This window comes from Ursus americanus, chromosome 5 (assembly GCF_024610735.1).
Source record: "Ursus americanus isolate L20-20 chromosome 5, mUrsAme1.1.p, whole genome shotgun sequence".
Classification (NCBI taxonomy): Eukaryota; Metazoa; Chordata; class Mammalia; order Carnivora; family Ursidae; genus Ursus; species Ursus americanus.
In genome coordinates, this window is record NC_142131.1 from 65,145,882 (window position 1) to 65,173,840 (window position 27,959).

The window sequence follows — 27,959 nt, forward strand, 5'->3', positions numbered from 1 at the left end:
ACAGTGTTTTACCAGTGTCCATAATTCCATAATGTCAAATACTATCTCGTAGTTATTTCCTTACGAACCCCTGACTAACGCAGAGGGGAACGAGGTTTTTGGGCGTACAGTCTCCCACTTGTACCTCCATCAGCTTCTTGAATCCTCTCTTAAATCCAGGTCTCTTCTATTTTGTGTGTAAGACTGGCGATGCCCTTCCTCCTCTCTTGAAGAGTCCAATTAGCCTCAAAGGCGGTGTTTAGTCTTCATGTCCTGGATGATTAAGCCAAGAGAGTCAGTGAAAAAAGCTCTAGTCCCCAGAGTTGGCAAAAAAGGAATGCCTGGGCCATGTTTTCAGATAACCTTCCTCATGATGCAACATACCTTCTTCAGTTGAGTTCATTCTTTACTTTCTAGGGACGGGGCTGTTTTTCCTAGTAAAGATGGGCCAGTATTATTTGGGCTTTCAAGATTATTGGGTTTGCCCCCCAAAATACCCCATTGCCGATCTCAGTGTCCCGCTGTTTCTTCCCGCTACCTTGACTCTAATGTAAGACATCTGAAAGCTGCATATTTTGTATCCACAGTAGCTCTGTCACCTATTAACCAGATCCTGGGATTGAGTCTCAGTACGGTCTGCTGCAGGTACAAAGATAAGGGTCTCCTTTAAAGCTACCACTCAGGTAATTGGGCTTTTAAAACGTGCTCCGCTTTGAGGGGAGTGGGCGGGATAGCTCTACACCTACCATTTCGTCTTGCACAGTCTCTAGGGTTGTTATTGTAATGCACGTTTTTATATTAACATATTTCCCATACTGATTAAGTGCCACAACCAGTGATTTCCCAATGCCTTGCTTTTTATACGCACGTCATTCCTATTAATCATAGGTGAAAACTTAAGTACCACCCCAATTCCCACCAATAGGGTCTCTGTTGGTTTTACACAAATGAACAATTCAACACCAAGTTCCCATTCTGAGCGTCCCTTTTTTGGAGCCACTTCCTGTACCAATTGTTTTAGTCCAGTTTTATTAAAAGCTGAGCCTAAGTAAAGGTAAAGGTGGAGATTTTTGTGTTTGTGCTAGTCAAGCTGAGGTAAAAAGGGTCAACAAAAAGAAAAGCCAATAAAGGAAATACCTCGAGAGCAGTAACATGTGATGTACCATCACACTGGGCTCCACTTCCTGATAAGTTTTGAAGAGACACATCAGGGCGCTCAGCAGGCATGTTTTCTTGATATGTGCTTCGACTAGAAGCTACACACTTAGTGGTAAATAGAAGGAAGAAAGAAATGAGACTCATCTGCCTGACCCCATCCCATCTCTTGTTTCCCGTTGGTCAGGTTTCATGTGACAAGAGACAATTGTCTTGAACTTTGGCGTACCCACCTGGCTCCTTGGTGGGTGCTCTGGAAGCCGATCCTATCCTTGCAGTATATTATTTTACCCAAATATAGAAAATTCGGGGTAAGAGCATGGACTACATCATATGTGAGGTGTACCAGCTATGGAGTTGACCTTGGGTTTCACCGTGAACGATAGCCAACTCAGAGGCTCTGCAGCCATGACAGTGGGAGCGGAGTAGTGGTTTTGGAGGCAAATGGTAAGTTCTGAAAGAAGAAAGCTGTTGATGAAATTTGGGGAAGTACATTTGTGCTGATTACACTGGTATCGGTGATAAGCTTCTCCGACCAACTTGTTTTCCATCCTTTACAACCATTATTTCAGACACTGTCTGATCTACCAGCAAACCCTTTTACTCCTTCACACTCAACAGAAAACCTTGGTTTCTCTTTTATAGAGACCACAGGAGCACTGAGAGAGATAACTTCTCATGTTGTAGACATCAAAGATGCAAGCTCACCTCTAACTGTAGCCCTGCTATATTTGTTTCCTCTTAGTACCATAGAAGAGTTTTCTTTTCTTTTATTAAGATCAGTTCTTCAGTTTGTATGTTGTGTCCCATCCCCTCTTGTCATCCCAGGAACCTGAAACACAGTGGCTGACTTTTCCTTTTCCTGCCCTTACATTCAAACTCTCCCTCTTCGCTGGTCGCAGAGCAGGCGTGATCTGTAGATTTATGTGTGTATGGTGTCAAGGTGGTTGTGTATACAAACATCCCTGATTTTAATACAGTTTTATTTCATTTATAAAGGCGGTACTCGCTTCTTGTTACAAGTTAAATGTTATATGTAGAAATGTTCGTAATCTTTATCTTCCTCTCTATGATCGCTCTTCAATAGCAACTATTTTAACAATTTGATGTGTTCATACAAAGCTATACAAAATATATGGTGGAAGAGATAATCAGCACTCATTGACTAGCCTCTGTGTCTCCCTTGCTATCAGCAAGGTTCATGTGATAAATCTTGGTCAGTGAAGTCTGAGTGGAAGTGATGTGTCACCTTGGGACTGAGGCCCTGCCAGGGCAATCTTAAAGGCTCCAGGAACTGGGTGGCATGACGTTGAGATGGAGGAGGTCTCCTGATCGGCATGGGTTTTGTGTGAGAAAGATACAAGCCTTTACTGTGGTAGTCTACAGAGCTCAAGGTTTTCTGTTGAAGTACCTTGTGATATATATGGGTACACACTAGACATATTATTCCGTGAATTTCTTCCATTTTCTTTTTACTTACTTAACAGTATTGGTAGCACTTACCCATCTTTTCTGAAAGTTGAATCATATCCTATGACTATATCCTGACTTATTTCACCATTTCCTTACCCCTGGGATTTCAGATTGCTTGTGATTTTTGCTCTAGTGTGGTTTTGCCTCCACAAACAATGTTGCCGTAAATACCTTTACACAGACAACTTTACATAACAGACACTTTTATTTTTTGGTAGTGTTATTTTCCCAAAATGAGATGCATGGGTCAAAGGATTTATGTGTGTTTATTTAAGTAGTTTATTTCCAGACTACTTTACAAAATTATTTTAAGCTTTTCACACATCCCTCAAAAATATATGAGTGCCTGCTTTTCTTTAATCTTAGCACTGAATGACATTGCTTTTCACAGTTTTTGCTAATGTAATATTTAACAATTAATAGTAAGGACTTCTTATAATATAGATAAAATAATTAGGATGCAAAATTATTTTTTGCCTCCTTTGTTCAAAGTATTTTTTAAAAATTTTACTCCAAATTTTTATTTGAATTCCAGTGAGTTACTTTGTTCAATATTTTAAAATACTATGATTTAATTTGTGTTCTTCACCAGCAGTTTTCAAGCTAGCATTTATCCAAGGCACTCGGAGGACTTGTTAAAATACAGATTTCTGGACCTCACAAGAATTTGTGTTTCTAACAAGTCCCAATGTACTGCTGATGGTTATTCCCAGGACTTTCTTGGAGAACTGGCCTAGACAATAAAAAGAATAATATGAATAAAGCAAATTAGTAATAATGAGATTAGGATGCTTATCTCTGAATTTATCTCACTGTGTAGGGCATTCATGAGTCCTTTTCTATTTCCCTAGGCACGATTTTCTGGTAGGTAATAATTTTACATGTTCTTTAAGGACATTTAGGAAACTCCTGTGAATTATTTGTAGGAAAAATAGCTTGAGAGTAATAGGGTTAGAATCTTATTACAAATAAACCATGGCTTTTAAAGAAGTATCTTGAACTATAAAATTAATAAAACATATTAATAGAACGTTTTAGTGGGCATGGAATGCAGAGACATTGGAGGGATTTAGAACATGTCTCTATTTTGTCTCTATGACTCTAACTGGGCAAACATTTTCAGTTAACTTTTAATCATATTGAATGGACTCTATCAATATTTTATTAGGTCTATTCATTGATTCATTTGCCCTTTAAAATTATTAGAATAATGTCATAAGTTTCCTCTTAGGAACTACCTGTTTCCTTGACACAAAACGTTTAATACATACATTAGCATGAGCAAAGTATTCTTGGTTTTTCCAAGATTCTCTTGAGAAAGTTGTCACCAAATTAAAATAAGGTGACATTATTATAGGAGTAAACTTGATTCTTCTCCAAAGTATATAATTTAAAGCAAGTCATTTTCAAGTTCTAAGTCTATAATATGTAATCATTACTAAACTAGTTTATAATATCATATAACAATATAGTTATATTATCATATAATTATGATTAACAATTATTTAACTGCAATTATTACTTTAACTGTTGGTGCCAAAAAACTTGTTATGCTCCTCATATCTTGACAATACACCAATATTTTTACCCCAAAGGTGGAATTTATTACTTTGGAGATGTTTTATGTTTGAACAGTGAATAGCACAACCTAGAGGCCTTCCCAAGGACTAGGTCTGTTATCACCACACAGAGAAGTTGTCAACCTTAAGTGGATGTAGGAGATTGGTCTGGCATTTGGCCCTCAAAAACTGTAAGGTCTGATCCAATTTAGAGCATAGGATTTTATACAGTCAGAAATGGTTAGGACTGGGAAGGACCATAGTGCAATCCCATCATTACAGAAGAAACAGGCCAGAGAGGCTAAAGGGACACGCCCAAGATCACAGTTGTCTAAGGACCCAGGCAATAGTATAATAAAAACTGATGAAATATATCAAGTACTTTCTTTGTGTCAGGCAGAGTCCTTTAGATGTATTATTTTATTTAATAGTTACATTTTGATAGTTTAGTAATATCTTCCACTCTGAAGATGTGGAGACTTGATGCAGAACAGGTGAGAATCTTTCCCAAATTCACACAGGTGGTTGGTACTGGTAGTGAGTCTCTGCACAAGGCTGAGCCCCCCATCCCATGTCCTCTCCTTATTCCCAGTGCACTACCCTGTTGTCTCAAAACTCTCTCCCGTGGGGGGCTCAAAAACTACAATCCAATTTCAGAAATTGTACTTTGCGGTGTACAAATGCTAAATACTTAGCTGGAATTTGAAAAATCTGACTTATAAATCTTTATTGCTGTCCAGAAGATGTCTTCACAAACGTAGCCGAGTCTAAGTAAACAAGGAATTTAATGATCATAATCCCACAGGCCTTTGCGCCCCCCCCACAATACACATGGCCATCATTTCAAATATAGGGTAGGTGGTTGACGTTCTTTTTCTTGTATTACTTTCCCTCTTTCCTTTGTATAAGATTGAAGTTTATTTTTAGCCTATTAATACATCTGAAATATATCGTGTTTGTTCGATGGGAAAGAAATCAATAGCTTTTCCTACTTAGCCTTTATACGGTGATGAGATTGTAGTTTATACATTGCACATTTCACCTTCCCTCACTGTTTTTACAGGCAGATTATTTTTATGGCCTAATGGTTCTTTAATAGGCCATAAACACCTTATACATTTTAAAGTTCCCTGATAACAAGCAAAAGGAGCATGCCAATTCTAAAAGTCTCAAAACCAGGCCTTTGATAAAGTGTTAATAAAAAAATCTGTAAGTCATTAAAAAAAAAAAGAAGAAGGGTTAAATTTTGTTGCTGTCATATTGAAATGTTATTTTTGGCTAACGTTACATCCAAATATAATGGGTTTCTTTAATAATTACTTTATGAAAACAAGACTTACTGGAAATTTTTGCTCAAATGGACCAGTGGGACTTTGCGCACATTTTGGGGAAAAAGTCTTGCATGGAGTTCTCTTTTCTTTGGTCTCGCTGACTACCGACTTTGTCTCAAGAAAGATCATCCTTGGGGCGCCTGGGTGGCGCGGTCGTTAGCGTCTGCCTCCAGCTCAGGGCGTGATCCCGGCGTTCCGGGATCGAGCCCCACATCAGGCTCCTCCACTAGGAGCCTGCTTCTTCCTCTCCCACCCCTCTGCTTGCGTTCCCTCTCTTGCTGGCTGTCTCTCTCTATCAAATAAATAAATAAAATCTTTAAAAAAAAAAGAAAGATCATCCTTATGGGACACACTTGTAAGACTGATTTTACCTGTAGTTACCATATTACCTCTGATTCTGTTTCTTTATTTTAAATGGTAAAATAGGAACCAGATGCCAAGAATGCGGAGGCGAATTTCTCATGCTCCATTGAGAAGGTCCATTAATTCCCTGTTGTGTGGCAGTAGGAACGCTAGGTGCTTTAGAAGTAATCTAACACATGGGAGACACCGTTTGCAGCATCTTATTATTTGCTAGTGAGTTTTGGCATCGTTCCATTAGGAATTTGCTGGTTGTATGATGTGTGTGTGTGTGTGTGCATACTGCATACTCACATGTATATGTGTGTACTCAACAAAGCTAAATCTGTAAACTTCTGGTGGGGTGGTGGTAAAGGAGAAGTTGGTGGTTTAAATATCCTCTGTGAAACAGATGCCATGGTTTTCTTTCTCTCGAGGTGAAAATCGCAGAAATGCCTTTTGTTGACTTGCCCCACATTTTTGGATGAACTGGTCCCATTCATCTTACTTTACTGGAACGTGTAAAGCAGTTGTAGAGGATGAGTAGCAACGACACCTGTTTCAAAGGCCCAAAGACCTGAATTTTTCCTGGAAAAATTAGAGCACAAGCTCAGCCTGCAGGCAGATTCCATGTGGTAGTGAGTTTCGCTTTCCTGGGCAGCCAGCAGCCTGCTCCATGGTTGTCTGCTGGGGCTTCTGCCAGCTGGAACACGGAAACACCGGTCTGTTTGTTCCTTTGGCCAACAGACCCAAAGCAACCCCTCATCCCCTTTGAAAACATCATTATATAAAGCAAAGTAATACTTGCTCAATTTTTCTTCTCTCTCTCTTTCTGTAAATGGCAGGAATGTTTCAAAATGATGTTGCTTCGTTGAATGCTCTGGAAACATCCTTTCATGAATTAGAGCAAAACTGACATTTTCATTTTGTCTCTTTCGGTTGTTTAGCGTTCAGTCAGCTGCAAGGACCTTGCAGAACACACATAGAGAACATTCAGAAGTGCTGCTGGATTCCTCACGCCACCCTTGTATTTTGAGACTTGCCCATACAAGTCAGCTTGAATTTGATAATATCCTGTCAATTACACTAAACCTTGTTTTCAAAGCCAAATAGCACAAGTGCCCCGGGCACCTGCAAAAAATCCAGGCACACAGGCTCAAGTGGATAGTTAGGTGTGCAATTACTTGATTTATACACACGTGTGTTTCTGAAATTACAGCTGCAGGGTTTGTGGTCTCTGTGGGGGTGTGAACAGTTTTGCTGGCAAGCCCTGTATGCCTTACTTTGGAAATTTGGCTCCCAACACGAATTCCCCTTCCATCGGTGATGGAGAACAAAGTCTATTTGTCACTTTTCCATTTGCCTTCCACAGTGATTCAGAAAGAAAACAGTGTTATTTTGCTGCTCTAATGGGGAATTGCTGATTCATCTCACAAGTGCAATTATCTTTGCTATTCATTACACGAACATGAGCTAATGATGCTGCGCGTGTGGTAGACGTTGGTGTGGGGAGGGTGGGCTTTCCACCCCTGTTACTGACCCGAATACTTGTAAAGTTGCTTGAGGGGACCCGGTCTTTTCTACAAAACTCCCCCATTTCAGTTTAAGGTTTTGAAACGTAGGAATTCATACAGAAGAAGGTTCTGTTATTCTTTGAGTTTTGCAGCTATTTAAAAACAATCCTTGCCGTCAAGTTCTATGTCTACTTTTAACCTTTGGCTTTAGCTGTAGAAAAGCTTATTACTGCAAGCTGACTCCATCACTCCTGATAGCCAACACTCGGGAGACCTTATCCATGCACGGTCTAGTTGAGTAATTAAATGTAGGGTAGATTTACAGTTCAGTGGACTTGCTCATGGTAGGGTGGCAGCCATATCTTCTCTCCCTTTTGAATGTTCCCACTTCCCACTGCAGCTCTGTATCAGGATGACTGGAATCAAATGTGAAATCAAATATTAAAGAGCAAACATCGACTATAAAAGGGGTGGCACATTGGGAAAAGAGAGACAAGGACATTGAAGGATTTTGCCATCCAAGCAGAGGAAAATTATTCTGACTTGTGTAACTTTGCAGCTTTGTTAATATTAGGAGATGTAGCTATTATTAGATTGCCTTTTCATAAGGAAATTAAACAAGGACATTTCAGTAACACTTAGAAAACTCACACTTTCCGCAAAACCCCTATTTCCTCAAGAGGCTAATAGGAGCTCAACATGGATAGAATAAAAACCCACTCCTTTCATCTATTCTCAGAATAGTTACCTGGAATCATAAAGGCTGGAGATTGAAAAGGCCTATTCAGCTCTCGGCGGCAGCCTCCAGGGATCTGGACAGCATTTTCCCTCCTGGTAGAGTACATTCCCCACTGTTTTGAATGGTTTTATTTTAATGGCCTTGAAGCCTTCTCCACTTCTTTGGAAAACTCATTCCAAACTCTAGCCAATCTCATCATGAAAATCACTTTCTTAACAGAAATGGAAAGATATCTCTATTTTTTTTTTTTTTTGGTAAGAACTTATATTAGACATATAAGAGTAGGTAGAGAGACAACATGTCTTGACCAATTTAGACATTTAAGAATTGGGGCAAACCTGTTTCAAAATGATAACAGTAAATACTTGAGGATGACTTTTGTTTTTTATTTTTTTTTTTATTTTTTAAAGATTCTATTTATTTATTTGACAGAGAGAGACAGCCAGCGAGAGAGGGAACACAGCAGGGGGAGTGGGAGAGGAAGAAGCAGGCTCATAGCAGAGGAGCCTGATGTGGGACTCGATCCCGGTACGCCAGGATCACGCCCTGAGCCGAAGGCAGACGCTTTAATGACTGCGCTACCCAGGCGCCCCCAACTTTTGTTTTTTAGAAGATGCAAATTTCAATAGTGTATTTGGCATATGAGGAATCATCTTTTGAGTTAGTAAAACTGGAAAGAAGCTTAGGTATATCAAAGAAGAGAGTAAATAAAATCTTTTTTTTTTTTTTTTAAAGGGGGTGCCTAGGTGGTGCAGTCAGTTAAGTGTCCAACTCTTAGTTGCAGCTCAGGTCATGATCTCAGGGTCCTGGGATCGATCCCTGCATCGGGCTCTGAGCTCAGCGGGGAGTCTGCTTGAGAATCTCTCTCCGTCTCCCTTTGCCCCTTCTGCTCTGGCTGTCCCTATCTAAAATAAATAAATAAAATCTTAAAAAAAAAAAAAAGATAAGAGAGTTTAGGCTCGGTTGATATCTTAACTGTTGAAAAAAAAAAAAACCTCTTGATTTCTATTAACTCAAATATCCCCTATCTTTGGCACTCCCCATTTGTATGTTTTTTTAATTATATAAAAAAACAAACAAATTTTTCATCAGTTACTGTTTGAAGAAAGCGTTATTACCCTGTTCCCTTTCCCTTTTTAATGGTTTACTCATATTTTATAAAAGCAATTAAGCCACATTTTTTTTCCTTCATAAGGGACAGAGAGAATATTCTGTACTGAGTTTATAAATAGCAATACTGTATACATATCAGTTGCCTCAGATCATTTTTGGGAACAAGCAAGTCATAAATACTACTGAATAATGAATAAATACATATATGGAATATTTATATCATAGCTTGTTAACATGTTTGATTTGTCATTGCTAATTAAACAACTATTTTTATCTTCTGGGAAATTTCTTAAATTTAAATATTGATTTCCCTCATTTATTTATTCATTCAGATAAAACTTGTTGAGTGCCTATGAAATGTTGAACACTGTTGTAGGCTCTGGGGATTTAATGATGAATAAAATAAAGTCCCTGTCCTTGCGAAACTTATATTTGAGTGGTACGAGATGAATATCAACAAATGAATATAGTATGACAAATGGTGTTATAGGCTTTGGGGGAAAAATCAAGTAGGATAAGAGGGATCAGACCTCATTTATGAGTCTATGTGTACACTGTTGTGTGGATTCATGTGCCTGTGTGTGTATGCGTTTATGTTGGAAGGAGGTCGTTGCTTCACACAGGTGGCCAACAGGACAAGGTGACCATAAGAGAAGAAATCCCAAACTAGGACCAAACCTAAACTTTCCAGGTTGAGTAGACTGCTAAATGTAAAAATGTAAAATGCTGCTTAAATAGTAATATGCAAAGTGGCTATTGGATTTAGCACAATTAGAGAACATTGGTCAGTAGTCTAGAAGAATGAGAGAAGTATAGTAGGACTGTAGTTCCTGGCCATGATTATAAAATGAATCCGGTCACTGTGGTTTTGTTTTCCTTCATATATTCACCTCTCATGGGCAGAAACAGCCCATGTGGATAATCGAATTTAGCTGGGTTTGAGGTTTTTCCAGGGAAGTATGATGAAGGGGGGTCATTGTGTCTATGGTGGTTAGGCGTATGTGCAGGAATGATGATATTGATTGAACACGGAATTTAAGTTGTGTTCAAGAGGGATGTGACGCTAAGAAGATAGGGAGGGAAAGCTAAAAAATGTTCTGATCACTGTCCCACTGGGGGAAAAATTGTGGAAATCAAAATCCTGAGGGGGGGGAGTTAGATATAGGAGCACTTCGTCAGAGATGAATGAAACATCATTCTAGACGAAGGACGTTGTTACACGAGAAGCTCGGTTTGTAACCACAGATATTAATCACCACTTTCTCTTGCCTTATGATATCTCATTTCCATCTTTACGCCTCTCCTTTGGTAAAATAAACATCCTAGAAGAGACCTTGATATTTAGTTCCCCTCTCCACATCCCGGACATAATTACAACAGCAACATTTATATTGTGCCTTGGAGTTAAGAATTCTTTCACACGCAGTTTTATTCAGTTCTCTCCAAAATGCTGTGAATCCATGTTTTACGAAAAGAGGAAATTAAGTCTTAGGTTTAGAAGCTTTGGAAAGGTCAGAATGTTACTTACCGCAACTCCAAAGGCAGAGTGGCTTCCGCCGATGATGTAATCACATCGCCCACACACATACACACCACAGCCTCACCTCCCCCAACAGACATGCGCATGTACGCACGAACGCAAGCACACCACATTTTCAGAAAAGAAAATTAGAAAATTTCAGCCTTCCTTTGTACTTGCTTTTGGCGTTTAATAACATTGCACTTGTCTCTCTGTGTCCATTCTTCGGAAACCTTCCCCTCTTCCTTGGTCAATCCATTCGTCTCGGTGCAGCCAGAATAATCTTAAAAACAAGCAAAACTGACCCTAGCTTGCCCATTTCAAATCTTTCAAAAACTTCCCTGTATTTTTAGGATTAAGTAGAATTCCATAATTTGACCTATCATACCTTGTATTATATTAAAGTACCTTTCATTTTCTTAATATTGTATCCCCAGCATCCAGCCCAGGTACACGGTAGTAACAGCTAATACTTAGACGGCACAAAGGGCAGTCTTTGTTCTAGATACTATATATCTGTAAGTGTGTTGTCATCTGTAATTATCGATATCTATTATCTTTCCATCTATCCATCCATCATCTATCCATCTATCCATCTTTCTCTATGTATCTATCTATCTTTGTATGTATCTGTGTATATATCTATGTATCTATCTATCATCATTTAATCCTCACAACAACCTAGGAAGTAGGCATCATTATCATCCTTCACAAATGCAGGAACTGAAGTACAAGAAAATGAGGCTACTTGCCTAGAGTTTCAAACCTCTCATTTGGTGGAGATAGGAGTTCCATCCATACAAGCTGGCTCCAGTGCCCATGCTCTTCACTGTGACACAGAGTATCACTCACATAGTATATGAATGAATGAACCAGTTAACAGATGAATGAAAATATTATCCTCTGTTCGGCCATCCTACAGGAATTACACTGGACATTTCTCTTCCATTTTTCAGTGAGGAATAACTCATCCCTTGCTGCTCAAACTTGTATTATTGGCAAGTACTAAAAGACACCTGACTTCATCTCTGCAAACTCAAAAAACTCTTCTCCTTAACATTTTGTAACAAGGAGTCCATGCTTATAATAGAAACAAAAATTCACAGTCTCTAGCTCTTGTGAAAGAACTATTTTCCAATGTTATTATTAATCAAATGAAAAGGAACAGTAAACTCTATAGAACTTTAAACATACATAAGTTCTTAGCATTCTTTTTTGCAACTCAGAGGGGTAGATTAACCAAATAAACCAAATTCTTGGCAAAATTACCTTACATCAATAAAGCTGTGTACTAACAGAAATTTGACCAGGAACATGAAAAGGTTAAATTCACTAGAATAAAAGGTTAAATTAGCTTTTTGCATGGATGACACAAACATACCATTAAGAGAATTTATTCCTCTTCAAAGAGTTGATATTTTTATTGTGAAAATAGAGAACTTCAGACATTTTTGAATCCCAAGGGGCATAGACGTCCTGTTCTACAACTTGGGACATAGATGGACTGTTGTCCAATGACTTGTTCTTTGTGGAAATTCCTTTTACTGCATCAGGATGCCACCTCCACTAGAATATTCTTTTCTTATAAGTTGCTGTTTTGAATAATTGTTTTTAATTCTTGCTGTTAGAAATTTTTTTTTTTTTTTACCTTCTTTCAATTTCTGCCTACTGGAATTCCCAGATGTTGACCTCACTTTTGCCCTTTTGAATAACATGGACCATCTGTCCGCCCACTCCACCACCGTACAGAGGGTACCTCCTTATGTACTGAGGATTCATGTGCTTATGCTACTTGACTGTCTTGAAATCCCAACCATCTGAATAAGGTGTTGAGCCCAGGTATCTTTCCATTCTGGGGTCCTTCCCTCTTCCTCCTCATTTTTCCTGTTTTTTCCTCATAATTCTCCTTATATTATGGCATCTCATATCGAATACAACATTCAGAATGAATTCTGACTTTTTGTGTTTTGGATACTGTACTTGCACTAAAAGAGGTGTTAGATCTCATTTGCTGTTTGTTCAATTTTTTATTTTCAGCTCTTGGTCCACATGGAGTTTATGGTCAAGTAAAACCCCAGCATAGCTTTAAATCTGTTTCATATGGATGATCAGATTTTGAAATAGGGTACTACTTCTGTTTTTCTGCACTAAGACCTACATAATTTCCCTTCTCGAATCCAACGGTTATTGAGAAGTATTTTCTTCTAGACATTAATTTTTTTAACATCTAACTAATACATAATTTATTGCTTTATAGATGAAGTCTATATAATATTGATTGGGAGGGATTTATCCAGACTTTGTGGCTTTATACAAGGTTAGGTTTTCTACACTTGATCTTAGCCAAAAGGCCGAGAAGCGATACAAGGTTAGGTTTTCTAAATTTTTAAATTTTGCTTGAAGCAAATGTATAGTCTCTATTGATGTCAAGTTTATTAATTAGAGTTTTTTTATCAGAAGGAATATATTTGCTTTTTCATGGTCTGTTTGATTTATTGGCAGTAATTAGTTAATAATCTCCAATTATAATTGTTGATTTATCCATTTCCCCCTTTAGGTCTGTCAAAGTTGTTATATAATATTTTTGACTGCACTGTTATATGAAGATAGATCCATGATGATTATACATAGCCAGTATATAATAGCTGTTTTTTTCTCATGATCATTTTTTAAAGATTTTATTTATTTATTTTATTTTAGAGAAAGAGAGCGTGCACGCTCTGTGAGAACTCTCTGTGAGAACAGGGGAGGGGCAGCGAGAGAGAGAATCTCAAACAGACTCCCTGCTGAGTGCAGGGCCTGACCCAGGGCCTGATTTCATGACCCTAAGATCATGACCTGAGCCAAAACCAGGAGCTGGACACTTAACCAACTGAGCCACTAGGCACCCCTCCTCATTATCATTTTTTTTTTTAAGATCTTATCCATCTATTTGATAGAGAGAGAGACAGCCAGTGAGAGAGGGAACACAAGCAGGGGGAGTGGGAGAGGAAGCAGGCTTCCAGCAGGGAGCCGATGCGGGGCTCGATCCCATGACCCTGAGATCACACCCTGAGCCCAAGGCAGACGTTTAACGACTGAGCCACCCAGGCACCCCTGATCATTTTTATTTTAAGTTATTTTGTCTGATTCTGGCTTTCTTTTGGTCCATGTTTGTGTGTAGTCATTTTTTTCTCTCCCTTGATTTGCAAACTTCATATATTTTGCATTTTAATACTTGTGAATCTTTTAAAAAATCCACCAGAGATTTTTAATTAGTGTTAAAGGCCATTTACATTTTTTAAAAATTACTATTACGTTGGGACTTCTGACATGCATGTTTTTTCCAGTTTATTGAATGTTTTTTGTTTATCCCCCCCCCAACCTTACTTCCCCTATTTTCCTAATATCTGCTGAATACGGTGAATTTTCTTCTGCTGGTCTGAAAAGTGATTATCTCTTATTAAGACTTATGCTAGGAGCACCTGGGTGGCTCAATCTGTTATGCATCCGACTCTTGATTTTGAGTCAGGTCTGAACTCAGGGTTGTGGGATCAAGCCCTGCATTGGGCTCCGTGCTCAGCAGGGAGTCTGTTTGAGACTCTCTTCCCTCTCCCCTCCCCCTGCTCTCTGTCACTCTCAAAAAAATAAATAAATCTTTAAAAAATGACAAGCTAAAGTTTATTTTTTCTAATTACTTTTTTTAGCTTATAAATATAATCTATAAATTCTATTTCATTAAATTAAACCCTTTAGCAAACACTCCATTTATACAACATCTAGAATTTTAATTCTTGACTCTTAAGGACATTTTCTTACTTTTTAGATTTTTTTTTCTTTATGGTCATTGCATTTTTGAATAATAAAATATTTCCTTAAGTTATTTATTCACTCTTACTTCTCATGTATTTGCAACATCCTCCTGGATCTAATTCTTTATTTGCTGAAGAACATGTCAGAGAGGTTTTTGTGTGATTAACTTTTCAAAGTCCTTTTTGCCTGGTAATATTTTTATTTCACACTTAGATTTAAAGAAAATGTTTAGTAGGATATAGAATTCCAGTATCGTGTGCTTTTCTTTCAACATTCTGAAAATGTAACTCTGTTGCCTTCTTGACTATGATGTCCTTGAAAATTTCAATGTCAGTTTAATTCTAACTCCTCTATGAGTGATTGGATTTTCCTCCCTGGAACTTTAAAGAACCTTTTATTTTTACTTGATGTTCTTAATAGTCACCAGAGCGTGTGTCAATGTAGGTTAGTCCTAATTTATCCAGTTTGCCATTATGCATTCTTTCAAACCAAGGTCTTACATTTTTCTTCAATTCTGAGAATTTTGAGTCATTACGTTTTCTAAAATGTCTTACCATCTATTTATTTATTCATTCCCTATAAAGTTCATATATTAACTTAAGTTGACATTTCTATTTCTATTCTCAATATGTTTACAACTTCTCTTTCATTCTTACTGTCTCTTTATCTCTTCTTGATGTTTTTGGGGCATCTCTTTTCACTTGATCTTAGCCAAATTGCCAAGAAGCAATTTTGGAGATATGTTTTCAGTCTGATTATGGTAGATACTATTCGTGGCCTACCCATCAGCCATTTTCGCTTCTTTCTTCCTGACTTTGTTTGTATGACAATGTACCCAGAGTCAGGGAATGTATCGTTATTGACTTAAGGCAATCCAGAAAACCCAGTTGACCATGGGCATCTAGGAATGATCAGATGACTCTAAGATTGAGTAACATGCTTTAAGGTTTAGGCTTAATTATTAAGGCTGCCATTTTCCTGGGACCAAAGAAAGCAAGAGAGAAGGAGCCAACATGACTCCACTGGTAAATGGATTCTCAGCGTTCAGATTAGATGTTTTTAGGAAAATTGAGAAATATAGTATCTTTACATTTTGTGAGTCATGGAGCGTTTCATTTCCAGTATTAACATATTTGAGTGCATTATTTAATTTAGCTAGTTCGGGCTAATAGGATATTAGGGAAGTATGTTGGAGACACTGGGAGATATTTTTCTTTACTACTCCTGATATTAGCAATAATACTAATGATTGTTGCTACCATTACCACTATGACTGAGGATTAGTGTTATAAAGGGATGCAAAGGAAAAACTCTTTTGGCCTTAGGGCTGAGTTCATTTTTTGGGTCTTCTACTCCTCTCTCTTGTTTACCTGACTGGAGCACTACCTGGCTTCACCACACATCAGTCCCTGAACTATAAGCCACCAGCTGGTGTCTGGAGTCAATGTGATTCAGTGAGAGCCCTTTGGATCTAAATGCTGTCATTAGCCTGATGCCAAGTTTCACCACTGCCCAGTGATTCCTGTTGAAAACACCCACAATACTGAAATAGATTACTCAAATGATTAGTCAATATTTTGGGATATTGGTCCAGGTATATTCTTGATCTTGGCTATTTTTTGCCTTCACATCCTCTTTGCCATCCTGTTATTGTGATCCAGAGGGTTCCAAAGTTGAGACCTGTGTCCTACTGGAAACATATTTACAAAATAGAAATAGTGTGGGCACCTGGGTGGCTCAGTTGGTTAAACATATACTTTTGGCTCAGGTCATGATCCTGGGGTCCTGGAATCGAGCCCTGCATTGGGCTCCCTGCTCAGCAGGGAGTCTACTTGTCCCTCTCCTGCTTCTCCCCACTCCTGCTCTCTCTCTCTCAAATAAATAAATAAAATCTTTAAAAAATAGAAATAGTGCATATCCTCTAGCAGATAATAGTCCTCTAGGAGATAATAATCTGTGGGTAGAGACAGTCAAGTAAACAGGTAATTATAATATAATCTCAAGTATATTATAGTAGTAATATTAAAATGCTATGGAAGTGAAGAGAGTAAGTCCCTTAGAGAAGTTAGTGATTAATTAATAAAATGTTGACATATGTACTGAGCCTTGAAAATTCAACATTTTGATTCCAGGAGAGAAAATGTCATGTACAGATATAGAAATGGGATCGTGAAAGAGCGTGATATAGTTGAAGAACTTAGCTAGAAATTCATCCACATGCTTTTTGAGTGCTTGCGGTCGAGGTGTAACAGGGTGAGATGCTGATGCGCCGCATCAGCCATGGTGTTTATTTTCCGCTGCCTGTGCAGGAATGGGCTTCATCCTTGGGGGAAGAGGAGAGTACTACTGCATTTTTTAAAAATTGACTTTTTTGTTTTCTTTTTGCCTCAGAATAGTTAAACAGGTGTTTTCTAATTTGGGGGTATGGAGCCTAACTCTGATGAGTCATTCAGGACTTCTCCGTACTGTTACCCTCAGCTGTTACAGGAAGCAACCAAGGGAGAACTATTGGATCTTTTACATAGTAAGAGGAAGGAGCAGGGAGCGCCAATGAGAGGATAATTCTCAATAAGGAAAAAAGGAGAGGGGCGAACAGATCATGTCGCAAGTTTGCGGGAGGTAGAGAATGGAAAGTCTTTTGGATGTCATGCCTGAACGTGAGACGTTGTGAAGAGAGTTCAAAAGTGGCCAGTAAGTGGTGGTTCCCTGGAAGCTTTGACAAAGATGTGAGGAGGAGGAATAAGGAGAGAGGACTCAGCTCTCAGCAGCGGTGCTTGATCCGCCGACTGCCACAGAATGAACTATGGCATGGAGAAGGGCCACCATGCGCTAAAGCTCCCTGCCATTGTCCAGGGACCAAATAAAGCAAAGAAGAAAGGAGCCAATGTGGCTGCTCATGCCCTTCTTGCCACCAGTGGCAAATAAAGTCTTGGAGTCCAGATTAGATTTGATTTCAGAAAACTAAGAAATAGAATTTTTTTTTTTTTTTTTGCATCTTGAGTGTCACTGAGCACTTTGTCCCAATTATTAACATAGCTGAGCGCATAATTTAATTGAATTTAATTTTTCTTAACAAAGGTACGGACACCTTGAGGACTGCCATTGAATCTTAATCGCCTCTGTGACTTCAGCAGCTGCCATTATGCTACGCACAGAGCAGGTTATCAACAGTTATGGGCTGACTGAACAAAGGACCTAAGCATGAGGAATTCGGAGAGGTGATCTCGCCGTCGGCTGGTGATCTTATCAGCATTTTTTCAGTCAGTGTGTAACTTCCAGACCCACTGGAGATCCTTGTGCTTCAGACTGATTATGATGTAGTTTTTTGTAAGTGAGGAAATAATGCACACTTTATTCTAATGATAATTCTCTTTAGTTTCTCTGGCACAAAGGTTACTGACAACTTGGAGGGAATGGCATGGTCTTATGGAGACTATTATCAGCATAGACAATATATCGGGGACGACTGTGCTTCTTTCCTGAAGCACCATCATCCTACAGACGAGGGATGCTTGTTAAGTATCCACATTAGTCTCCGTGTAAGTGTAAAGCCTATGATCCCTGTGCCATGTAAGAAAGGGTATATTTCCCCTTTTGATTTAAATATATTTCCATCTCCTAATACTACTTCTAAGTATGGCAAGCTTTTTTAGCTCATATTTCCCACACGTGTAGGTCATCCACATTTTGTTACTGAATGTCCTATGAAGGGTGCACATCGTCCATTAACGATGTAACCTCAAATTATCATCCCTTGGTCGTGATTACATATTAGCATGCTAAATGCTTTTCAGATTTTGAAGCACTGTCTTTGTCAAGATGAAGTTGTAAGTAGAAAATAAAATGGCAGCAACAATAAAAACTGGGCTGCCTTTAGAGGTATGGCGTTCAAAGTCAGTTGAGTAGCGTTTAAGAACTAATGGTGCCTCCTGTGAACTGATTGACTAGGGGCGAATGATCTGTTTCTTTATTTTTGACATGGACATGACAGCCGTGTTTACCTTATTGGGTTATTATGAAGTTAAAATGAAATAGTATATATACAAGCACTTATTATTACTTGTCATTACTATTTTAAAAATCTATCAGCTTATCTTTTTTCTCTTACTGGAAATATGTTGGTTTGATTAATTTAAGGTGCATATATATGGGAGGGAGGTAAGTAAAGGTATGGTCCGTTCTGAAATATATCTTAGGGTTTTCAGAGATTGGTTAAGTGTTGCAAAAAAAATAGCAACATGCCAGCAATTTTATAACAGTTTTTAAGGTATGTAGCAACAATATTGCATTTATGTTTACTTACTGCCTGAAGGCCCTCCTACCAGGGCAAAACAAGTGAGTTGCTTTCAATTAGGGATAGCAGTTCAGTGCTCAGTGTTTACCCATGATTATTTATGTATGAGTTGGGGGTTCCTACTCTTTCGAAAGGGGTATTAGAAATAAGCAGCTTGATTTTACATCTGATGTAGCTGCCTAAAATTCAAGCCTAATAAAAATACCGTGCCTATGATATGACAGCATTGTAGATGATTTTCTTAGTTAATTTTCTATTACTCATAATGTGTGGATATTCCTAATGATTCCATTAGAGTTTAAATAACAGAATTCAGCACAAATGTATTTTTACTAAGCAGAAGAAACATAATTTCTCTGAAACTGCAGCTGCTGTAGTTGAAGATGAGGCTCTTACTATCCCTTAGGGAGATTACTGTCTCTGCCAGCTGACTTCGTTTTTCTACAGCCAGCGATTTATTAGATTGCTTTGCTCTTAAGTGTGATAATAGGCCTTATGCTTAGCAAGGTTTAGAGACTTCCAGTGCATTAATATTTTATGACAATGACAGGCAAGACACATTTTGTTTACCTAACAAGACAAGCCAAGCCAGAGCTGATGTGTATTGGATATCAGCACTTTCAACTTGGAGGAACCCTGCCAATGATCTATTTAGGGCTCTGCAATAGCTCTTCTAATTGTAATCTAATCAGTTCCTTATTTGGTGCATTGCTATTATGTGTAAAGAGATCATCGTGGCCTCACAGTCTGGACTTAATGGGAAGTAACCTTCCTATTAGGTGACTAATATTAACCATGTAATGACCATGGATTTTCTAGTGACTCCTTTTCTTCCAGTAACAGATTTTATTTCACTTGGAAATCATTCAGCCATGTGCCAAAGCTTTGGTAGATGCACCTGCGTTCTAGTTTTATTCGGAAGGTTCCCCCAAGTGATTTGGGTCAAGTATTAGGGAAAGGTGTATCATGTTGCTCTTGATTTCCGGATTGTATTGTTATCTTACTGTTAATACAATCATTATTGTGTTGTTATTTTACAAAGCTATTTAAAATAATGTGTTTCCTGTGGTTCCTACAGAATGCAAGTACAAATGAAACAGCCCTAGATGAAAGAGACCAAGCGAATTACCACAGTGCCATTTTAATTTTGTTTCTTTTCTTCGTAAAGTTAACAGTCACGTCAGTTTCATTATTGGACAAAAATCATTAAGTTTCAATGAATATTAAATGTTGGACTATTGATTCTCTTTAGTTTCAAATTCTGTTAGTTTACGTAGCCCATACGTATATCTTTGAACATTAAATTACATGTGCAACATTTCCTCAATGTTCTTATTATTTAGGTATTTACTATTTGTAATATTAGGCTGCATTTTATGCATCAGTTAATAAACCTGTAGTTTAGATCCTACATATAACTATAATTTATGCAATAGAACTTGAAATTTCTCAAGTTGTCCATATCACCTCAGGATGTGACCCTAGGCATCATCTGCTCCAAGAAAACAGGGACCTTGTTTAGAAAGGGGCTGGAAAGCTTCCATCAAATTGATTAGAGTATAGTTTGGGGAGGGAGGGTGAGGGAAGGGACAGACGCAGGCTTAGAGTGTGAGGAGGGGGCATTTGCAAGGGAAAGAAGCCTAAATATGTTGAGAAGTGAGTCAGTACACGTGCAAAATCAGAGGACACCATACACGTGAAGATTTGGAAGAATCGCTAATACCCACAGTGTTCCAATGAGGCGTAAACACAAACCACGTCATGCCCTGCAGGGTCTCTCTGTGTGTTCATTACTTTTAATACCATTCTGTGCAAGCCTCAGAGGAACACAGCCAACTCCCACGTCTCAGGGTTAGCGTAGTCTTGCTGCGGCTGGCACTTTGCCTCTGCTTGACTAAGTCTGCTGATGTTTCTGAGCGAGGAAAAGAAATGGAAAACATTTGGTTTGAGTTTACAGATTGCTTTCTTTTCTAAAGTGGGGATGGGATGGTTGGGGTGGGTGGGAATGAATCCTGTCGCCTGGGTTAAAGCCTTGAAACTTGCAAATACACAATAGAATGAAATTAATCCTTTGTGCTCATCCTTAGGATTTTTGTCCTTGTTGTCCTTTGGGGGTGTGGGGATTTCGTGTGAAACTGATGACCGTTCCCAAGAATGCTTGGCCCCTAGGGTGTTATAATTGTGACTCCTGTTTCATGGCTTTGCCCCTTTCTCTGCATTTGCCTAGGGAGTGTTTATTTAAATGCTAGTTAATTACATTTTAGTGAGGACCAATGCAATCAGATTTATCTCAGTCTCTTCATCTTCTGTTCCTAATTTAGCTTCTAAGGAGTACTTTCTGATTGCACACCCCATGGAAGAAAAATCAGAGGCTATGAGAGGAAGGAATAGAGATTGTGTTAAGCTTCATCAACCAGGAAATAAAGCAAGCATACATTTTCAAAGTGCTCTGAAAGAGTAGAGACACATAGGCACATACCCTGTGCTCGAGCATGGTAATGTAAGGACGGTCTCCATTTTATTAAGGCGTTCAAGTAATATTTTTTTTCTCTGCCTCCCTCTCCTTCCCAGAGCAGTATGGTACTCAAACTCGACTGAAGCTCAAAATACCACGCTGTTGGAAAAGTGCTGATTCTAGCTTTCTTCAGGGAATTTAGAGACCCGGAGACTTGGAGCAAATCACATGGCTGGTGATTGGCTTTGTCTCTGTTTTTATAAGTGATTAAAAAGAAAACCACTTCAATAATCCTCAGACCTCTGCTCTCTGCTGGGACCTCTTCCAACCAGGCCTGCCTGGTGGAACCCCGGGGAGGAGGAAAGCGCACAAACCCTGGCCAAAAAAATTAGAAAAAGCAACAAAGACAGTGGAACTGAAAAAGTTCATTGTAGGCTAGAATTCAAGGGCATGATTTTTTTTTTTTCTTTGAGCCTCATACTCTACTGCAATTTGTTTTTCACATCACCCTGTCTCAGCTCTCAGAAGCTTCACAAAAACCGGGATTATTTTGTATATGTTTGCTTTGAACACATAGATAGTTTGGTTCTGAGTTGCCACTAGAAAACGCAATAATAATGATACCAATGAGATAATTTAAGTAGCATGAGTTTCAAGAGCAGTGATGTTGAGTTGCTGGGTGAACACTCTGAAATGAAGGGATCTCCAAAGGGATGGCCCAAGTGATTGAGTTTCTTAATCCTCAAACAAAAGCCACAATCTACATCCGTTTAGTATTCTCTATATTGGCTTGTGTTGTTTTTAATGAAAATACACACATGTGCCTTTTAAGAAAATCTAAATCAATTGCCTGGCCAGTGAGGAAGGCTGTACGTTCCAGGGTGTGAATTCTGAATGCTAGGTTTAGAATCCTAATTCCACCACTTACGTGCTCTAAAATCTGGAGGTCAACCACTGACCTTTCTGGATGCTCTTTCCTCATCTGTAAAATGAAGGTAATAATAAGGAACCTATCCTCTGGGGTAGCTTGGAGCAGTAGAGGAAATAATGTGTGTCAAATATTTTACACAGTATCTGCAACAAAGGGAGTACTTCCTAAAAAATGACTGTATTACCTTTAGGATGGAAAACTTGCTTTATGTTCTTCTGTATCCCCATACTGTCTAGTTTTTTTTAAAAAAGACAGGACTATATAAAGGATGGTGGTTGTGGAAAATAGTGATTTATAGTCATTTTCTGTGCCTTCAACTTAGAGGTGTATGATAAAATTACTGAGTCTTTTTTTTTTTCTTTTTTGATCAAGTAGTAATGGGAAGAATATTTCTTTTAGGATATTGTAGTATGTTTTCTTTTCTGCAAATCGCTGAAATACCAGACAATTGTCCATTGTGAAATCACAGTGGGCTTAGTGTGCTTAAGAGCTTTTTTTGTGTTTATAGTTGTGTAAATGCAAAGAAAGAGGGAATAAGGCTACATAAAGTCACATCTGTATTTAGACTTGCATTCGTTTAATACTAATGTTTCCTATCACTTTAAAAATACATTGTATTGCCATTTTTGTTTCACCCGGAAGTATTTTGATGAAAAGAAAATCCAGGAGTAATTATATGAATTCTGCACATAAGACTTGCTGTTTTGTTTTATGCTATTAGCTATTTAATACTCTAAGTATTTGTACAATGGTCAAAACATTAGAAATAATTAGCCTAAATGTGTTTAAACTTCAACAGAAAACACTTGTGCTCTAAAAGATCTAAATATTTAATGAGATTTTTGAAAACCACAATTATGGCTTTTTATAGAAAAGGAACTTTACCTCCGAGACCTGGAAAAGACTGTTTATTATATAAAGAAAGAGACTTTTATATTTTTAACGTATAATTTAATAAGAATTATACCATTCCCATCTTAAAATCTATAGCTTGAGAAGAAAAACAGAAAAGGCATGTCAGAAAAATATTTTAGAAGGGTAGCACCTATTTATTTTTTAGGAAAATGTCCAAAGTATACAGAAGGCAGAAATCTTACTCAGACTGTTTTAGTTTATTGAATTTTCTGTGCCTTGAAAATCATAGCACAATTCTCTGGAGACACCTATAAGGATGTATTACATCATAAAGTACACCAAGGATAGTAACCCGTGTTATTAAACTGTCAACATACATTATACTACAATTTGTCCTCCATCCAGTGCAACTAAAAGCCACATTGTTCCCCGGAAGTTTAAAACATAAGACTATTCTCTAATCATCTAAAGCCTAAGGTACTTTGGGGAAAAAAAATGCTGCAGTAATCGCTCCACTACTCCATAGCAGCATGTGTGAATTTCATTGGTTTTGAACAGCAAATGTTCGGCTATTACAAGAAAGGATTCAGAAGGATTACCACTTAAAGGCTTTTACTAGCGATGCTGTAGATGTCTCATTTCACAGCATATTAATAGTGGTTTTGTATAATAGTAGCAGGGAGAAATAAATCTTAGAAGCTAGAATTTAAATCATGTTTAATTTTCACACAAATGTTTAACAGAAGATCTGGCGTTGTAACATTGCTGATACTGTCAGAACTCACAATTATAGAATCCTTTTAATTTCTGAAATTTAAGTAATCCACAGAAATGTGGACAGGCTAAGTGCTGGTCAATGTTTCCTAAAATACTTTATTTATGAAATGGGTAAAGCATTCATGAAAGAGGAAATTTGCCAAGGGAGAGAAAACTCCTGGTTCAAAGACTGTTGAGGGTTCCCCCTCATGGGTGTGGCACCGCGTGCTTTGTCATGACAAATGTCAAAGGTTTACTTGCTAGAAGGATTTCAAAGTCAAGGGAAGACATAAACTAGTGGTACGTAATTTTTTTAATGAAAATTTGATCTTGGGAATAAGCAGAGAGGACAGGGAAGTAGGGGAATGGAGGACTTATTTTCTTTAACCTGAAGCTCACCCGGCCAAGAGATTGTGGGTATATTACCATACACATGTGTTGTTTAATATAGAGAGAAATATCATTTTTTTAAAAAAAAATGCAAGCCATGTCTATAATGTAAGGCTGCCTAATAAGAGCAGCAAAATTTGGGGGCGCCTGAGTGGCTCAGTTGTTAAGCTTCTGCCTTTGGCTCAGGTCATGATCACAGGGTGCTGGGATTGAGCCCTGCATTGGGCTCCCGGCTCAGGGGGAAGCCTGTTTCTCCCTCTGCCACTCCCCCTGCTAGTGTTCTCTCTGTCAAATAAATAAAATCTTAAAAAAAAAAAAAAAAAGATCAGCAAAATTTGTGGCGTGTGAAATTCAATTCTTTTTTTATAAATAAGTTGTTTTCCACAGCATAATTAAGTTGAGTTGGCTGGAAAACTAGGGGAACCTGTTAGAGTGAAGGAAATAGCTTTCCCTGCAGTTTCTCAACATCTCCCGGAGTCAAGGTTAACCTTGGTAAAATACAAGTCCGATGAAGTCAGTGTCCTCCCATTGCTTGCTTAGTGCGAAATGGGAATCATCTGAAGTGGCTTCTAAGCCTGTGTGTGATCAGCCTTCTGTCAGGTCATATAATTTTATTCAATTTGACATCGTTTTATGTCTCGCTATCTACACCCCAGGTTTCTGCTTCCAACTGCTACTGTGTAGGTCACTCTGACATATCCTTCCATCTCATGTTGAAACCAACCACCTCAAGGAGTTTTTCCCTGGCCCCCAGAGTCTGACGTGTTCTCATGGCTGCGTACATTTTCTTCCTCATACTTCTTTTTTTTTTTTTTTTAAAGATTTTATTTATTTATTTGACAGAGATAGAGACAGCCAGCGAGAGAGGGAACACAAGCAGGGGGAGTGGGAGAGGAAGAAGCAGGCTCATAGCGGAGGAGCCTGATGTGGGGCTCGATCCCATAACGCCGGGATCACGCCCTGAGCCGAAGGCAGGCGCTTAACCGCTGTGCCACCCAGGCGCCCCACATTTTCTTCCTCATACTCCTAATGGCTTGCTTTCTATATTTATGGGAATATTTGTTTATTTGTCCCCTCCCCTAGATTATCAGATCCATAAAGGAAGAGACGTGATTTTAGAGTATTCTTGTGTTTTTTAAATATCATCTCTGTAGAACCAAGCAGAATCTAGCTCATAGTTGACACTGAATAAATAGTTTTTGATTAAATGGAATGGTGAACAATTGCAATAAGTTTAACTGAATGGAATAATCAGGATGAGAACCAGTCTCTTTTGTTTTCCCAGCAGTGACTAGAAAGGTAGTTGGCTCTAACATGTACCAGCATTTCATTTGTAAAATTCATGATAACTTGGCATTCTGGAAAGGTATAACAAAGACAGAGATTGATCTGATGGTAGAATCTGAAGATTTTTGATATTTGCCTCATTGTGGGAGTTCTGTTACAAATGAATGAACGCCCTTTCCTTGGGGGAGTACCTTTTGAATGCTTTGTCACCATTATTTCTCAACATCAGCATCCAGTAGCCATGACACCACTGAGGAAATAGTCAGCCTACCACTGTGATCTTTGTTCCTAATATGGAGATGTTCATCCTTAGAGGTCTCTAGTCTTCTGTGCAAAAAATCCTCTGCCCCATCAATATTAAAATCTTAGGGTTTAACACCACATTGTGGGAATGATAATACCAAATGGGCCAGAATCAATATATCAGTCATATACCCGAATTACTTAGATTTGACCTAACAGAGTTATTGTGAAGTGTTTTATGACATAAAGGATATGCAATGACCAATAGCCCAGTTTATATCTAAGGGTTTAGGATAACAAATATAAACTAGACAGCACATTGTCTAATCTGTGAGAGCTAGTGGAGAGAAATAGTGAGGACAGAAGCTTCACCATCAGACCTTTGCTACCACTTTCATAAAGAATCCAGAAAAACTTCCTCGTTTCTGTTGAAACCATCCTGAAAGAATCCAGAAAAACTTCTTTGTTTCTGTTGAAGCCATCCTCCACTCTACACGGTTGAACTTTTCAACCTCATGTGTTAAAATTCAAACAACAGCAAAATGAATGTAGATGATCCCTTAGGGTCGTCAGAATAAGTTTCATGTGGTAACACATTTATAGCATAATTTACCTAACATCTTTTATTAAAACTACCAGAATTACTTTTGCTGTGTAAAATTTGTGTCTAACACTTATCCTTCTATGTATACCGTAGGTACTTCTCTTCTGGAATGTTACATTGACTGTAGAATGGCAATCTTTCCAAACTCTTCTATAACTTATTATGATTCTGCTTTGTGGCTATCTCATGACCCAGAAGAAAGAGCCTTCCCAAGTTAGGGGACTGTGGACTCACAACTTGAGTTTTCCTGGTAAGTTGAGATTTCCTAAAAACACAATTTCTGTGGAAGAGACAGCTAGCTGTCTGCCAGAAATTCATGATGTCCTTCCATGGTGAGGATTGTTGAATTAACCTTCTGGCGGGGAGACACCCTTGAACAAGAAGAGTGTTTGGAATCTGTACCATCAAAAAATAAACTTGTGTTAAGCTATTGAGATTTGTGTTAAAATACTGAGATTTTAGGATTTATCTGTTATAGTAGCTATTGTCACTTCACTAATATTGTACCTTACAATAAAAGGAATTGAGCCTAGCTGGAATATAGAAATTTATCAAACCAGAATGATATTCTTAGTTGAAAGGTCCTAACTGGACAGTCACTGACTGCCCCAGGCTAATGAGCCCTTTCATAAAGAAAAACACTGACCTACTCTTATTTTTCTCTGAAATTTATTTTCGATTTTCTGAAATAAGCTTTCAGAGTCAAAATTCTTTTTATTTGACATGTGGTTTTCATGCTTTTTTCTTACAAGAAATTTTACTGAAAACGGGAAGTTCCAAATAAGCAAATGTGTATTTTGCTGACTCATCCAGTGCCTTGTAACATCCCAAAATCTGTGATTCTGTGATTCAAGATAGAAGACAGAGGAATAAAAAAGAAGATGAGAATCCACGAGGCAATCATATCCTAAAATATTCAAAGTGAATCACATTGCATGATCCACAAACAACCAAGGTCGGTAGCTCTTTGCTCAATGTTGTATTTTCCATCTGGTGGCTATGAATGCCAGACAATCCAATTAACATGGGATGGTGGACTCAGGGTCTAAAATGAAAGAGGTTACTCATGAAATTTTAGCTGTTGCCACAGTTTTTCAATTCAAATGATTATATGTGTGTGTGTTAACACTCTTGTTTCCTTCAGATATTTTTCAGTGTAGGTTAGGAAAGAATATTTACAGACTGAGACTTAAAAACCAGTATTACCAGCTCTTATATGTAACCCACTGTGCTTCATTATTGGGTACCATATTAGATGCCATATCTTCATTCCTGCATTTGCAACTATGTATCAGTAAATTTTGGATACTCATTGGTTTCACAGAACTTTGTAATATGCACACCCCCTGTTTTTTGGTTTTTTTTTAAGGTTTATTTATTTATTTTCAGAGAGAGAGAGAGCACAAGCGGGAGGGAGAGAGGAAGAGGGAGAGAGAATCCGAAGCAGACTCCTTGCTAAGCGTGGAGCCCGATGCAGGGCTCAATCTCACAACTCCGGGATCACGACCTGAGTTGAAACCAAGAGTCAGATGCTTAACCAACTGTGCCACCCGCCCCCCACCCATTTTTTGCACATTCTTTAATGCAGTAAGCACTCTCTCTTGTCCCTATACAGGTGAGTGCATTTGTTT

The 27,959-nt window shown here is 38.3% G+C and overlaps 2 long non-coding RNA genes across 2 annotated transcripts in view; both read left to right on the forward strand.

Annotated features, from left to right (window-relative positions):
* Window positions 1-708, forward strand: part of LOC123790406 (uncharacterized) — a 299,132-nt gene extending 298,424 nt beyond the window's left edge. Inside the window, exon 6 of the long non-coding RNA XR_015724592.1 lies at window positions 567-708. This is a non-coding gene — a long non-coding RNA (uncharacterized LOC123790406). The remainder of the gene's footprint in view (window positions 1-566) is intronic.
* A 562-nt stretch (window positions 709-1,270) lies between these two features.
* The window catches only part of LOC123790408 (uncharacterized), a 238,605-nt gene continuing 211,916 nt past the window's right edge, over window positions 1,271-27,959 (forward strand). Inside the window, exons 1-5 of the long non-coding RNA XR_006779076.2 lie at window positions 1,271-1,581; window positions 17,592-17,840; window positions 26,422-26,578; window positions 27,081-27,283; window positions 27,718-27,943. This is a non-coding gene — a long non-coding RNA (uncharacterized LOC123790408). The remainder of the gene's footprint in view (window positions 1,582-17,591; window positions 17,841-26,421; window positions 26,579-27,080; window positions 27,284-27,717; window positions 27,944-27,959) is intronic.